Source organism: Mustela nigripes, chromosome 5, assembly GCF_022355385.1.
Source record: "Mustela nigripes isolate SB6536 chromosome 5, MUSNIG.SB6536, whole genome shotgun sequence".
Taxonomy (NCBI): domain Eukaryota; kingdom Metazoa; phylum Chordata; class Mammalia; order Carnivora; family Mustelidae; genus Mustela; species Mustela nigripes.
The window spans coordinates 69,600,529-69,615,988 of NC_081561.1; the positions used below are offsets into that span (position 1 = coordinate 69,600,529).

Here is a 15,460-nt window from a genome sequence, read left to right on the forward strand (position 1 = left end):
CCAGTATACCTTCTGCTCTCCTCTCTCTTTCTTCTTCTTCTGGAATCCCAATTATTCTAATGTTGTTTCGTCTTATGGTGTCACTTATCTCTCGAATTCTCCCCTCATGGTCCAGTAGCTGTTTGTCCCTCTTTTGCTCAGCTTCTTTATTCTCTGTCATTTGGTCTTCTATATCTCTAATTCTTTCTTCTGCCTCATTTATCCTAGCAGTGAGAGCCTCCATTTTTGATCGCACCTCATTAATAGTTTTTTTATTTCAACTTGGTTAGATTTTAGTTCTTTTATTTCTCCCAAGAGGGTTTCTCTAATATCTTCCATGCCTTTTTCAAGCCCTGCTAGAACCTTGTGAATTGTCATTCTGAACTCTAGATCTGACATATTACCAATGTCTGTATTGATTAGGTCCCTATCTTTCGGTACTGCCTCTTCTTCTTTTTTTTTTGTGTTGAATTTTTCCGCCTTGTCATTTTGTCCAGATAAGAGTATATGAAGGAGCAAGTAAAATACTAAAAGGGTGGCAACAACCCCAGGAAAAAATGCTTTAACCAAATCAGAAGGATCCCAAATCGTGAGGGGTGAGAAAGGGGATAAAAAGAGGTTCAAAAAGAAAGAAAGAAAGAAAAATAAGAAAAATAAGAAAAGAATTAAAAAAAGAAAACGAATGAAGAAAAGTATAAAAAAGAAAAATATATATATTAGATAAACTAGTTAAAAAACGTTAAAAAAGAAAAGGGTAAAAGTTAAAAAAAATTTTAGCAGAAGAGAAAAAAATTGAAAAAGAAAAAAATTCAATTAACTGCAAGACTAAAAAATCACAGGGAGAAAGCCATGAGTTCCGTGCTTTGCTTTCTCCTCCTCTGGAATTCTGCTGCTCTCCTTGGTATTGAAACCACACTCCTTGGTAGGTGAACTTGGTCTTGGCTGGATTTCTTGTTGATCTTCTGGGGGAGGGGCCTGGTGTAGTGATTCTCAAGTGTCTTTGCCCCAGGCGGAATTGCACTGCCCTTACCAGGGGCTGAGTAATCCGCTCGGGTTTGCTTTCAGGACCTTTTGTTCCCTGAGCGCTTTCCGTAGATTTCCGGAGGACGGGAATTCTAATGGCTGCCTCCTGGTCTCCGGCCCATAGGAGCTGATAGCCCAGGGCCCCACTTCTCAGTGCGCCCTCAGAGAACAGCGCCCAGTAACTCCCGTCTGCCAGAACTCCAGCCGTGCTCTGAGCTCACCCAGCCTGTGGCTGGTTCAAGGTACCACCGAGCTGTGAGCTTACTGTCAGCTCTGTTTCTGTAGTCGGCTTCCCTGTTCCAATACCCGCAAGCTCTGTGACACTCAGATACCCGTGATCCTTCTGTGACCCTGTGTGACCTGAGGCCACGCTGCCCCTGCGTGGGCTTCGCTCTGGTTTAGCCTCTGGAGCGATGTCCCTCAGTGGAACAGACTTTTAAAAGTCCTGATTTTGTGCTCCGTTGTTCCGCTGCTTGCCGGGAGCCGGCCCCTCCACCTGGGGTCTATCTTCCTGTGGCTTTGGATTCACTTCTTCGCGAGTCCTACCTTTCAGAAAGTGGTTGTTTTTCTGTTTCTAGAATTGCTGTTCTTCTTCTCTTCGATCTGCCGATGGATTTGCAGGTATTTGCAATCTTTAGATAAGCTATCTAGCTGATCTCCTGCTAGCTGAAGTAGTCTCAGCCTGCTACTTCTCCACCATCTTGACTCCTCCCCTGCCTGTGAAGTATTTATTTAAAAATTAATTTTATAGGATCTTTAAAGGCTGTTTTTTGGACCTGTTTTGAAACTATGTAACTTGGCCTAGGCTGGTGTTATTTTAAATTAGCATACTATCTTTAGTAGAACAGAGTTATCATTTTCCTTTTATACATGTTCATTTCTCAGTTCACAAATACATATGTTTTTCTTTTTCTTTTTCTTTCTTTTTTTTTTTTTTTAAGAGATCAAGAGAAAGAGAAAGAGTCGAGGGTATGGGCAGAAGGAAAGGGAGATAGATACTCTTAAGCAGGCTCCATACCCAAGATGGAGCCCTACTTGGAGGTCAATAGCACAACACTGGTTTCATGTCCTGATACGAAATCAAGAGTCAGATGCTTAACCAACTGAGCCACCCAGGTGCCTCTATCTTTTATCTTATTTTTTAAAAGATCTTATATATTTATTTGAGAGAAAACAGAGATACATTGAAGGGGGGGGGGCATGGGAAAAGGGACAAACTGACTCCTTGCTCTGTGTGGGGCCAGACATGGGACTCAAATCCCAAGACTAAGATCATGACCTGAGCCGAGGTCAGATGTTTAACCAATTGAATCACCCAGGTATGTTTATAATTTTTAACATGATTTGTGGATCCACTAAGAATTATATTATCTTCAAATACATTCTGAAAGTCACCAACTATTAGAAGGGTTTTAATAAAAGTAATTTGAGACTGAGTGAGTTTAAGTCATTTTCAATTTCTCTTTAATGTAGTTGGTTTGTGAATTTATAATTCTTACACCATCCCAGATCAGGGAACAAATTTCATTTTGTAAACCTCTGCATGTCATAGACCTTGTAACTCAAAGAAGGCTTAAGAAGGTAGCAGGGTGTGTGGAGCAGGGTCCTAGTCCTCAAAAAAACTGGCATCTATTCTAATTGTGTGACTAGATTTAGTCATTTCACCTAATATTCTTCCTTTGTATTCAGATATTAATTCTTCTGTAAGGTTCTTTCCTCTCAAACTGGGGGCAAAGTAAGGGATTTTGATTCCCAGGCATTCCTTTTTGCCTGCAATGGTCTCTTGGCCCTAGCTTTTGAGAGGAGGCCAAGTTCTGTTTTCTGGAGTGAACTGATTTTTAGCTTGACTCCCTAAGTGAGCCAGGCACTGTCAGATGTTAATCCTATGTGACTGCAACTTTGAGATGCTGGTTGTGGTAGAAATGCACAGATTTAGGAGGACAGGTACTGACTAATTCTAATTGTTTTATTTATATACATGCCCAACAATTCATAAAATATAATCCAGTATTCTTCCAATATTATAATTTTCTTGATTATTATAAATATGAACAGAAGAGTTGACACAAGATAATAATAGGATGTCTAAAAATATGGATATTTGCATATTCAATTCTTTTTTTTTTTAATTGTTTTATGCATAGCCTTCAGTTTTAGCCAGCTATGAAAACCAGGTGATAATTCATTCACAGAGCTGTGACAAATACTTTAGGACAATGCTGCCACCCACACTGCATTGTGCCTAGGAGTAAAGAGGTAGGATGGATATAGAAATTGAACTTTAATAGGCTGCTTCACATGAATCATTTTAATTCAGCTTACTCTTATTCAATCTTTTTAGAAGAAATAATAATGTTGAAAAGGAGTTCTTACCGATAACTTAAAAAAAGAGACACTAATAGCTAAATCCATAAAGAAAAAAAAAAGGAAAAATGTTCACTTTTTTGAGTAAACAAAGAAAAACCAATGTATCAAGTAATATGTATCAAAAGTCTTTAAAATGTTTGTATCTTTTTACCTTGTTTGTTGCTTCTGCTTCATGAGAGAGTTTCCTTTCTGCATTATTTGTGGTGGTAAAATACAGAAACCAATGCCAAATAGTAGAATGATATGTAAACTACAGTACATTTGTTCTGTGTAACACAAATTCCTCAAAAATGGTATTTATAAAGACTGTTAAATAACATGGGAAAATGTTCTTCAATTCATATTATGTGAGTAAATGAAAACTTAGCATTCAATAAATAGACTGACATTTAAAAAAATACAGGAGTACCTATATATTTTTAAATCTTTAAAGAATATCTGTGAGCTAGAAAGTCAGGAAAATAAGATCTGGAATCCGGGAAAGTAAACAAAGATTTGAAGTTGGGGTGTTTGTATAACCAGGTGAACTTGGACTTTAATCTGCATTTTGGGGTAGTAATCTTGGACTGCGGCTCTAGGACCAGGATAAAAATGTCGAGGACCTATCCAGGATGTAGAGTTAAATAGAAAAACATCTCCTGTTAACCAGGAGCAATGCAGGGTTGCCTCTACATGGGGATCTAGTAACAACATCTTAGACAATACAAACTGAAGAAGTCTGCATCCATCAGGGCTTAACAAAAGGAAGTCTGAAATGTTTTATTTCAGGCAGAAAACAAATAGAAGAGGATTTGAGACGCAATAAATAAATAAATAAATAAATAAATGCAGAGAAAGTGGTGAATATGAGAGTAAATCTAAGCTTCTATAACCATATTTGATTGTACTACAAACTTACCCTGTGGAGTAAAAATTAAACAAAAAATTAAAATAACTGCTTGATAATAATAATATATAAATTTAGGAGGGGATTAAATGGAACTGAAGTACTCTAAGAGCCTTGTATTGTTCAGATAGAAAGAAAAGATTGATTAACTTTAAATATTGCTAAGTTAATTATGCACATTAAAATTTCTAAAGTAATCAGGAGAAGACACACCGAATGTATATGTAATTTTCAAATTAATAGTATGATAAAATATTCTGTAATCTAAAATAAGACAAAAAAAGAGAAAAGAAAACAGAAAAGACAAGATAAATTTTAAAATTTAGGGATAGGAAGAAATTCAAGTATCAGTAGATAAATGCTTCCCTGAAAAAATCAAATATTATTAGGTTGGATTATAGACAAAACAAAGTAAAATTGAGATATAGGCGGCTTACAAGATAAACACTAATAGCATAATAATAAAAAAAATCTCAAAAGCAAAAGAAGAATAACACATTTTAGACAAAATTGAATCAAAAGAAACCTGGTATAGCTTTATTATTTCTATCAGACAAAATAATTTTAAGTCAAAAAGCATAAAAATAAATAAAAAAAGGTCCATCATTTTCAGAGATTTTAATATACCTATTTCAGTAACTGACAAATATAGAAAAAATTAAGATAGAGAAGAGTTGAATAATGGATATACAATAAAGTGATCAAGGTGTTTCACAACTAAATCTCAATTTTTTTAAACACACATGAAACATTTAAAAAATTGACTACATACTTTGCCCTAAGGTAAGTGTCAAAAACTTGCTGACAATTGGCATTTTACAGGCCATATTATTTGACCACAATAAAATTAATCTAGAGTGGCACCTGGGTGGCTCAGTGGGTTAAGCCTCCACCTTCAGTTGGGGGCGTGATCTCAGGGTCCTGGGATCAAGCCCTGCATCAGGCTCTGCTTGCCAGGAGCCTGTTTCTGCCTCACCCTACCTCTCTGCCTACTTGTGATCTCTCTCTCTTTCTGTCAAATAAATAAAAGCTTAAAAAATTAATGTAGAAAAAAATTAATGTAGAAAACTCTAATAAAAAGATTATCTGACAAATAAAAATATCCTGTAGATAGGAAACTAAGAAACTTACTTTTAAATAAGTCATATACCAAAGAAGAAATCATAGATAAAATTAGAAAATATGTAAAACTGGGGACGCCTGGGTGGCTCAGTTGGTTGGGCAGCTGCCTTCGGCTCAGGTCATGATCCCAGCGTCCTGGGATCGAGTCCCACATCGGGCTCCTTGCTCCGTGGGGAGCCTGCTTCTCCCTCTGACTCTGCCTGCCACTCTCTCTGCCTGTGCTTGCGCTCTCTCCCTCTCTCTCTGACAAATAAATAAAATCTTAAAAAAATAAAAAAAGAAAATATGTAAAACTGAATGATAATAAATGCAATGTCTATAAAAACTTATGGGAAATAGCAAAAGCATTATTAGAGGAAAATACATAGCTTTAAGGACTTTTATTAGAAAGGCTGAAAGCTGCTGTTATGCATTTCCATCAAGATGAAGTTAGAAAAGAAAGAACTAAGTAAACCTGAAGAAAGAAGGAAATGTATGATGAAAATAATAGTAGAAATTAGTGAGGTACCAAACAAACATTACTTAGAAAGGACTAACAGAGACAAAAATTGGATCTTTGTTATATGAATAAAATTGATAAACTTATGGCAAGTATGATCAGAAAAAAATGGGAAAAAAAGACAAATAATATTAGAAATGAAAAGGGGGCATAACTTCATTGTTGCAGAAATTAAAATGGTAAGAGGACATTATGAACAGTTTTATTCTAATATGTCAAAAATTTAAAAAGATGAACACATTTCTAGGAAAATGTCATCTATAAAATTGACTCAAAAAGATAGGAAAAATCTTTCATGTCCAGTACAGCTGGGGCTGGTAAACTATGATACATGGGCTAAGTCTAGCCTGAGGTCAGTTGTGTACAGTCTGCAAGCTGAGAATTGTTTTTACATCTGGAAAAAAAAAAGAAAAAGGTAAGGAAAAAGAAAAAAAATAAAGAAGATTATGTGACAGAAGACAACATGTACAAGGGTAGTCCTAGCAGTATTGTCCATAGTAGCAGAAAACAGAAGGCCACCTCAATTCCACGAACGGTAGAATGGGCAATATAGACTGTGGGTTAATTGTGCGATAAAATACTGAATTAGAGTAACATCGACCAACATGGGTAAATATCAAAAAGAAAGGTTGAGGGAAAACAAGCCACAAATGAATACATAAAATAGGAGTCCATTATATAGAGTTCAAAATCGAGGCAAAATTGGGCTGTATTATATTTACTGGTATAGTACCATAGGGCCAAACTATAAAGAATAATAGGGAATGAGAACACCATAGTTGAGGAGAATGCTGAAGGGCTGTAACTGGAGACAATTATCTAGGGACTTGTAAAAAAAATGGTTGAGAGGGCAAGATTGTTTGCATGATGTATTGCCACTCGATTTTAAAAATACATGCAGAGGGGCGCCTGGGTGGCTCAGTGGGTTAAAGCCTCTGCCTTCGGCTCAGGTCATGAACTCAGGGTCCTGGGATAAAGCCCCGCATCCTGTTCTCTGCTCAGCGGGGAGCCTGCTTCCCTCTCTGCCTACTTATGATTTCTGTCTGTCAAATAAATAAAATCTTAAGAAAAAAATAATAAAAATACATGCAGAGAAGACTGGAAAGAATTATACCAAAATGTTACCATTTGTGTTTAAAGGGTGACTTTCCATCTGATTTCTGTCAATTTTGAATGTGAAATGAAGGCAGCAAGAGCAGAACCAGCGACTTTATTTCTTGTTTTAGTCCATTAACATAATTTTGATCACAAATATTTCCTCATGCTTTATTATTTTTGTTAGCAATATGGATGTTTTTTGCTGCCTTTTTTTTTTTTTTGGTATATTTTAACTTAAAAAAAAAAAAAGAGTATTGTTGGGGGTGCCTGGGTGGCTCAGTGGGTGAAGTTCTGCCTTCAGCTCAGGTCATGATCCCCAGGTCCTGAGATTGAGACCCTAATTGGGCTCCCTGATCAGTGGGAAGTCTGCTTATCCCTTTCTTTCTTTCTTTCCCTCCGCCTCTCCCCTGCTCGTGCTCTCTGTCTCTCTCAAATAAATAAGTAAAATCTTAAAAAAAAAAAAAAGAGTATGTTGTATTTAAAATGATAAACTTTAAAAATAAATTATATTTTTTCCCTTTCCTAAAGGCAAAACAAGCTATCAAAAAGACTTTCAGGACATCCTGATCTGTTTTTATAAGGAAGAAAAAATCACTTTCTCTGTTGCAAGCATGACAGCAACATCATCCCTCAAATGGCACTGACTAGCAAGGAGGGCTGACCTGCTGCATGACAGGGTCAGAGACACGGACATGGCTGCGTAGCCCTAGGGCAGCTGTCGGCACCTGCACCAGTGGGAAAGTCTTGGCTTCGATGTATTTTTAATACCTCTGTCGCTGTTTCCCTACCAATCTTGGCTTCAGCCAGCCATGCTTCTGGGGTAGGCATCTACAATCTGGGAGTCCAGGAGACTAGAAGCACTGCTGTGTCTTCAGTACTCAGAAACAGTACTTGGGACAGGATGAGCATGGGATGGTGCCTGCTGTCCTGTGTCGTGGGAATCTGCAAATCTTGTGAGTTCTGAAAACAAAATATAATATGATGACCTGGAAGAGGAGAGGGCTCTGAACATATGCCCATAGTGAGCTTCCTTCTTGTCCTGTCTAAAGAGAATAATGGAATTGGAAAGCTACATAGATTTTTTCACTATCTACCTTCACAATGTTAATTTTATTCTACATTCTTATTCTCATATAGTAATGGATTTGTTTTTCATCAATAGTAAACTTAGTGCACAAGATAAAGGATCAGTTTTGGTATTTCCTATTTTATAGGGAAAAAAGTGAAGATGATGGATGGATGAATATAAGTTTAGTGATTTTAAGTTGAAAGTTTTAAGCATAGATTTAAGTTTCCAATAAAAAAATAACATGTAATGCTTTTTATTATCTTTTACGGCATATTTAGTAAACCTGACTATTTGCTTTATCTAGTTTGTCTTCTCTGAAAATTGGGTAAAATTTTTGGTTGAGCCAGCTGGTTGTTTGGTGACCTTGCTAAGGACCTGACTAGCAGTTACATTTTCCTGACTTACTTGTTCATGTATAAGACACCAAAGAGACAAGGCCTGCTACTTTGCCTCTGTAGAGAGGACAAATGCACTAGAAAGAAGATAGTTTCTCAAATAAACTACTCGCACAATAAGATTCCTTAAACACATAAACAAAACACAAAACCTGAGCCATAATTCTTGCTGGGATGCATAAATTTGAAGCTGGGATGGAAACAAAACCTCCTGTTTCCCAAAGCAGGTTTTGAAGAAGATTCTTCTTTTGAGCTAACGTGCTAGTGGCCACCTTTGTTCCCTGAGCCTGGATAGAATAAGGCTTCCCTGCTCTAAGCCGTCTATGGTTGTAAAGTCGGGGATTAGAAATAAAAAATTATGATGACTATGATGGAGATTACAACTGATATCAGAATAACCTCAAATTCCTCCCCTTCCTCTCTGCCACGTGGCCCTGGTTAGGTCATCCTGCTGCTGATGACCCAGGAGGCAGAATTGGGACAGCAGGTAATTGTCCTAGGTCACAGGCAGAAGTGACCTAGATCTGCTTGATTCAAAACAGATAGAGCAGAAGATTTCTTCAAGATAAGAAAAGAGACTGGTTCCAAGAAAGAAAGGAAAAAGAACAAATCCACAAGGACTAGATTTGAGGGCAATTACTTGGGGGAATTTGGGAGCGGGGTGAAGAGATGCACTCTTCAGGCCATGTGAAGCATTGGAAGAAGGAGGGAGTGAGGGATCATTTGAAGTTTTGCAGGATATTATAAGTGTAATGACTTATAATATTATAAGTGTGATGACTTATCCAGCAAATATTGATAAATGCACCTGTTTGCTCTGCTAATCCCTAAATTTAGGGAACTGAGGTGGGAGTAGGAGGGTAAGAAGAATGGAAAGTAGAAGTAGCCTTGTGTTTTTGATCTCTCTCTGCACTGTTAGCCATGTCTTTACCATGTCCTTGATTTCTGAGCAAAGCAAAGCAAAGGGCAAGAAGCTATTATGTTTTCCTCTAATTAACACAGGACTGATGAGATGTTTCTAATGTCAGAGAAATAGATTCAGCTGAGAAGAGCAACAGCATCTTAAGTGACAGGAAGTGACTAGCACCCAGGAGTGAGAAACCCACTCAAAACGCTTGCCTTCTGTCTTTACCTCCATTCGACAGTCAGGTTGGTTGGAAAAGATGAGAATGGAGTGATTGTGATGTCTAGGAGGCTGGACTTATGCCGTGAGCTGTGTTCTGGGATGTTGGAGTCAAGTATTCTTTTTTTTTTTCTTTAAAGATTTTGTTTATTTATTTGAGAGAGAGAGGGAGAATGAGAGAGAGAGCATGAGATGGAGGAAGGTCAGAGGGAGAAGCAGATTCCCCGCTGAGCAGGGAGCCCGAAGTGGGACTTGTCCTTGGGACTCCAGGATCATGACCTCTCACTCAACCGACCGGACCACCCAGCCGCCCTGGAGTTGAGTATTCTCATTTCACATCCCTTCCTTTAGGACTGTTCTCCTCCTCTCGGCTTCTCCTTGGGTCTATGCCATCATTTCTTTGCTCACATTTTCTTCCAGTGTTTTTATTCTTTGACTTCCTTATCTCTGCATGTACATACTCTCTCTTTTCTCCTTCTTCATCACTTTCTCCTATTCACATTCTCCTGTTCCTTGAAACCCACCCATGCCACTGTTTTTTGCCACCTGATATTCATCAAGATTGATATTTATCAAGACCTGGTATGAACTATTTGAAAAGGGAGACAATGGAGTGTCTGATTCCATCACTACTCCTTCACTTTCTTCTTTCGACACAGCTAAAAATTCACATTCGTTGCTCCTTACTGAGCTAAGGACTGGATGCTCTGAGTTTCTGCCTGCTGATTGCTCCTTCTGAGGAATGTTATTACAGGCGATTTCTCATGATTTGCCCAACAGCTGATTGGACACAGGACTGATCTAAAGGCACCATCCATGGGCAAGTCAGTGACCTTGAGTGAGCCTGGCAGGAGAACTCTGTCCAGCAAGAATGCTCTTTCTGGATGGTGCCTGACTAACTCATGCAATATCTCTCTGGAGAGAGTTTGAATCAAAGTTACCAGGTAGGTGGAAGCCATTTAAAATGCATATGTACCCAGAAAACAGAAAGCAGGAGCCATGAGGCAGTCGAGGCTAATAGGAAAAGACAGAAAGTCATAGATCAGACAGAAAAATGCTATTGAGACTGAGACAGAGAAGCTGGTAGAGATTGTAACTGAAGGTATTAGAGGAGGGAGCAGGGGCTCTCACTTTTGAGGGTCAGCTGCTTCTCTTTCCAGGAGGTCTAGCACTAAGCTGTTGAGAGTGAAGCAACCACAATATGCATTTCTCTCCCCTGCAACTTGAAAGAACTTCATGTGTATATTACTTCATTTAATCTTAACAATTCCAAAAGGTTCTTCCCATTTTATTGGTGAGACAAAATTCAGAAAAATTACATGGTTTGATTTTGATCCTGTGAAAACCCCCAAATACCTCCTTGTAATGAGATGCTTGCTTCCAATGAAATGCTTCCTTCTACTCAAGAGTAGTAAGGTGGAGTTTTTGAAGCCTACGTTCAAGTAGAAAAACATGAGAATTTTTTCTATTGTAATTCTTTTTTTCTTCAAAATTCTAATGTAACTCTAATGCTTTATTTTCTCCTGCTCCCATCTGCCACTCCCTCTCTTTTCATCTAATTAACTTGTATCACACACAGACTATTTCAACCATGCACTATTTGATGTCCATATTTAAAAGACTCGTTTTGAAAAACCCAACCTGGAGTGTTTATTTTGACACAATCTATAGAACTAAATAATCTGGAAATCCTCAGTCAGGACCACACCTGGTTTGTTTGAGTTAATTAACAATGTAGCCAGGATTATGTATAATTTGTGACCTAAGAAATGAAATTCCCCAATTAGGAACTAAACGGGTGATATAGTTTGTGGGGTCCATTTTGGTTTAATATACTCATTTATACTGCTTGAGGTTTTCTTTTTTTTAAACTCAAGGCATTAAGAACAAAGGAAATTATTTAAGAACTCAATACTGTATGTAATACAAAGGTCTTATTTAATTAGTATTCCCTCCTCAAGATAAGGCAGATTATTTTCCTATCTATTGATCTATCAGTCTATTCATCCATCTGCCTATCTTCCCATCTCCTTCCCTCCACTCCCCTCCACCTTCTTTATCCCAGGACTAAAAGTCAACTCTGACTACAAGACACACCCACTTTGTTTCCCTTTGGTCTTCACATGCTTTTCACCACTGACACAAAATTTCGGTTCTCCTATGGGCCCTTTTCCTTCCTGATTCGTCTAGTATGACGACATTCTACCATGCCTCAAATAAATTGTCTGCTGTCGCCGCTGCTACTTTCTGTTCTGAGCTCCTGTGCTCTGTGTTGCAAGCCCTGTGCTGGGCTTGGTTTCCTTCATGCTTATTTTGTGCTGAGCACTGTAACCTAAGTATGCACATTCTCTTCAGCCTCGTGAGCTCAGAAAGCAACCCTGAGGCCTCTTTGATTTGGTTGCCAGCCTTTTCGGCTCAGACTCTTCTGTGGTGTTTTACTGTGACTTGTGTTCAATGATTCACATGGATTCTTCTCTTACCATAAAGCGAGGAGCCATTATCCAGTACCTGGGTTTTGGGTGGGGAGGAAATGCCTCCAGGCAGAATGCTTCTGGGCAGACAGTTCTTCAGGAAACTTGGGCATCCAGGTCCATAGTAATTTTCTACCTTCTCCTTTCCACATGTGGCTCAGAGGATTTAAACTGTGCTGAGGCTCCTGTACAGTTGGAGAAAAGCTTCAGACAAATCCTCTGTCTCTGTGTATACTGCATAATGATCCCATTGATGAGACAGAATTATAGAAGAGCTTTTTTTTTTTAAAGATTTTATTTATTTATTTGTCAGAGAGAGAGAGAGAAAGCTAATGCACAAGCAGAGGGAGAAGCAAGTCCCCACTGAGCAAGGAGCCCGATGTTGGACTCCATCCCAGGACCCAGGAATCATGATATGAGCCAAAAGCAGAAACTTAACCAACTAAGTCACCCAGGCGTCCCAGTAGAAGAGCTATTAAAGAAAATAATGAAAATAAACAGATTTGGTTCCAAACTGGGCTAGGACATTTGACTCTTTCTTGACTCTTCCCCAAAACTAGATTTTAAAAGGTATCCTTCCATTCCTCAGTCATCAGTCATCACTCCTCAAGGATTTCTGAGGAAAAAAAAAAAAGCTATTTTGGGCTGTCTTTTTTGACTAAGGCCTGTTTTTTGTGCAGTGGGGTAGTTTCTGTTTCAGTTTCTGAGGGCTCTGGAGATATTAGGTCTGTTTTAAACTTCACCTGAGGCAGTGTTTATAAACTGCCCAGGGGGGGCAGTTTCATGGGTGTGCAGCCCATGTAGCCACATGGGCCCTTCTACATATTTAGAAGGGCGTCGGTCTTGGTTTAACACTCTGCTATTGCTATCTTGAGATTTCCAATTATTTTTGAATGAGGGGCTCAGATTTTCATTTTGCCCTGGGCTCCACAAATTACATCGCTAGATCCCCTCCCTAGACCATTTGCCTCAGAATTACCTGGTATATGCATATAAATCAGATTCCTAGTATATGAGGACCACTAGGGCTAAGACCTCTGAATCAGCATTTTAAAAAACATCCAATTAATTCTTTCACAAAGTTTGGAAAGCCAGAGAAACACTGGGAGAGAGGAGATATCTGGTTCTTGGGCAGCTTTGCTTGTTGAAAGATTTAAAACAGAATTCTTGGCTTTTATTTCAATGGGGGGAAGAAAAAGAAGCATTCATAATTAAAAATGTTTTATGTAAAATATGTTAGGCAGTTTTGTCTTATTGCCAAGTTAATCATTTGGAAATATGCCTAAATTGTGGATTCTCACATTTTTTGTTCATTCTAGCATTATTTATTTATGTTTATTTTTATTCATCTCCTGTTAAGTCAGGGCAATGCATCCCTTATTTGTTAACTAATTAGACCCGCTAAAGGGAGTAATATTACCCTGATAATAGTTTCAAATAATTTCCTCTAATCCCCTCAACATCCTGACAAATTAGAAAAGATAGAGTCCTCATCCATGACTGGTAGGTTTTTGAGAAGTGCTAATCGACATTCACGCAGACATATATATTTAGTTTTTATTACAAAATAATTTCAGGATGGGAAACCACGTCCGCTTCACAGACAACTTGACTAGCACATGATAACCCGGCTCTGGAAGGCCAGGCCCTGGATTGAGGATGACTGGACTGTTGTCTTCTTCTGGATCTTTTGGAACTGCAAACATGCAGATAATTAGTATTTGTTGTGCTAATATTGCAGCATTAAATATTTAATTAGGCTAACTCACCACAGATCCATTAGAAAAAACAGCTTTTCATTACAGTGTCCAGAACACAATTTTAACTAACGCTCTTGTGATGAAAAGTCTACCTGACACCAGAGAGCCCCTGACTCATCTCAGTGCAGTGCTCTTTGAGGTCTGGGCTTGAAATTTCACTCTTTCTGGCCAAAGCAAGCTCAAACTATGACTATGAAGTATTTTGCTAATTCTTACTCTTAGACACTTCCTATCTCAATAGACTGTTTTCACTGACTCCCTGTGTATTTTAAAAGTAATATTTATTACATTTTTTCCTTCTTATGAAAGAGAATTTCATGGCAGAAGACTTATAGGAAAAAAACCTGTGCAATTTTGGGACACATTTTTTGAAATGCCTTTTGAAATTCCATTTCACTGAATCCATTTTACTTAATATTTAGAACTATTTTTAGTATATAGCTTTCATCTTTGATGCAGACATATGAATAAGAATTTGTGGAAGTTAATTACTAAGACGATTAATTTAGACATTTTGCCATTATTGATGTCCTCTCATTGTCTGAGTTTAGACTTAAAATTAAAATCTTTTAGATGGGGGTACCTGGGTGGCTCAGTGGATTAAGCCTCTGCCTTAGGCTCAGGTCATGGTCTCAGGGTCCTGGGATGAAGCCCCAGGAGAATGTGAGAATCCACAATTTAGGCATATTTCCATATTTCCTGCTTCCCCCACCCGCCCTCTGCCTGCCTCTTTGCCTACTTTTGATCTCTGTCTGTCAAATAAATAAATAAAATCTTTAAAAACAAATCTTTTAGGATGGGGTTCATTCTTTTTAAGAATAAAGTTTTTTAAACTGGAACTTTTAATTATCTTTTGATAAGTAACTTCTTTAAAGAGAAATGACAAAATAAGTCATAGCCCCACAAATTGAACCCTAAAAACAAAGGCTATAAATGACTTTCTGGGAGTCTCACATGCTTCTCTGTTTCCCTCCTTGATTCATTTGCCTCCAAGCTCAGGGCGATGGGCAGCCTCTCAGTCCTGCCGCTCATATCTAGCCTCATCCTTAAAGCAAGCCTCATTCCAGTCTCTCCTAGCATGGCATTCAGGCCTCTGCTCTGCCAGGACATAGGCCAGAGAAACAAATTGAAATGTACTAATTGTCTTGATTGATAAAGTACATCAAACAACTGGACATGAGCCTAAAAGGTACAAAGTTATTGTCCAGTTTACATAGTGAAAATGGCTTAGGTATGTGGTTATTTATAATTTTGTTTGGGCTCTTTCTCTATAAGAGATCTGTCTGATTAATAAAGAATAAATACAAGGTTCTATTAAACAGATTTCATGCAGTTTATAATTATTTGATTCAAAGAGTTAAACACTAGCACGATCTGGGAGAGAGATTTGTGTACTCAGATATTGTGGTATTATTTACAATAGCCAAGAGGTGGAGATAACCCAAATGTCCATCAAGGGATGGAAGATAAAGGAAATGTGATATGTGCATTAAATCAAGTATTATTCAGTCTTAAAAAAGAAGGAAGTCATGTAGGGAGGCCTGGGTGGCTCAGTCAGTTAAGCGTCTGCCTGTGGCTCAGGTCATGATCCCAGGGTCCTGGGATAGAGCCCTACATGGGGCTCCTTGCTCAGCAGGAAGCCTGCTTCTTCTTCTATCTCTGCCTGTC

The 15,460-nt window shown here is 38.3% G+C and overlaps 1 pseudogene; it reads right to left on the reverse strand.

Annotated features, from left to right (window-relative positions):
• LOC132018651 (large ribosomal subunit protein uL6-like) overlaps nucleotides 1–14,836 on the reverse strand; it is a 39,983-nt pseudogene extending 25,147 nt beyond the window's left edge.
• Between the last annotated feature and the right edge of the window lie 624 nt (nucleotides 14,837–15,460).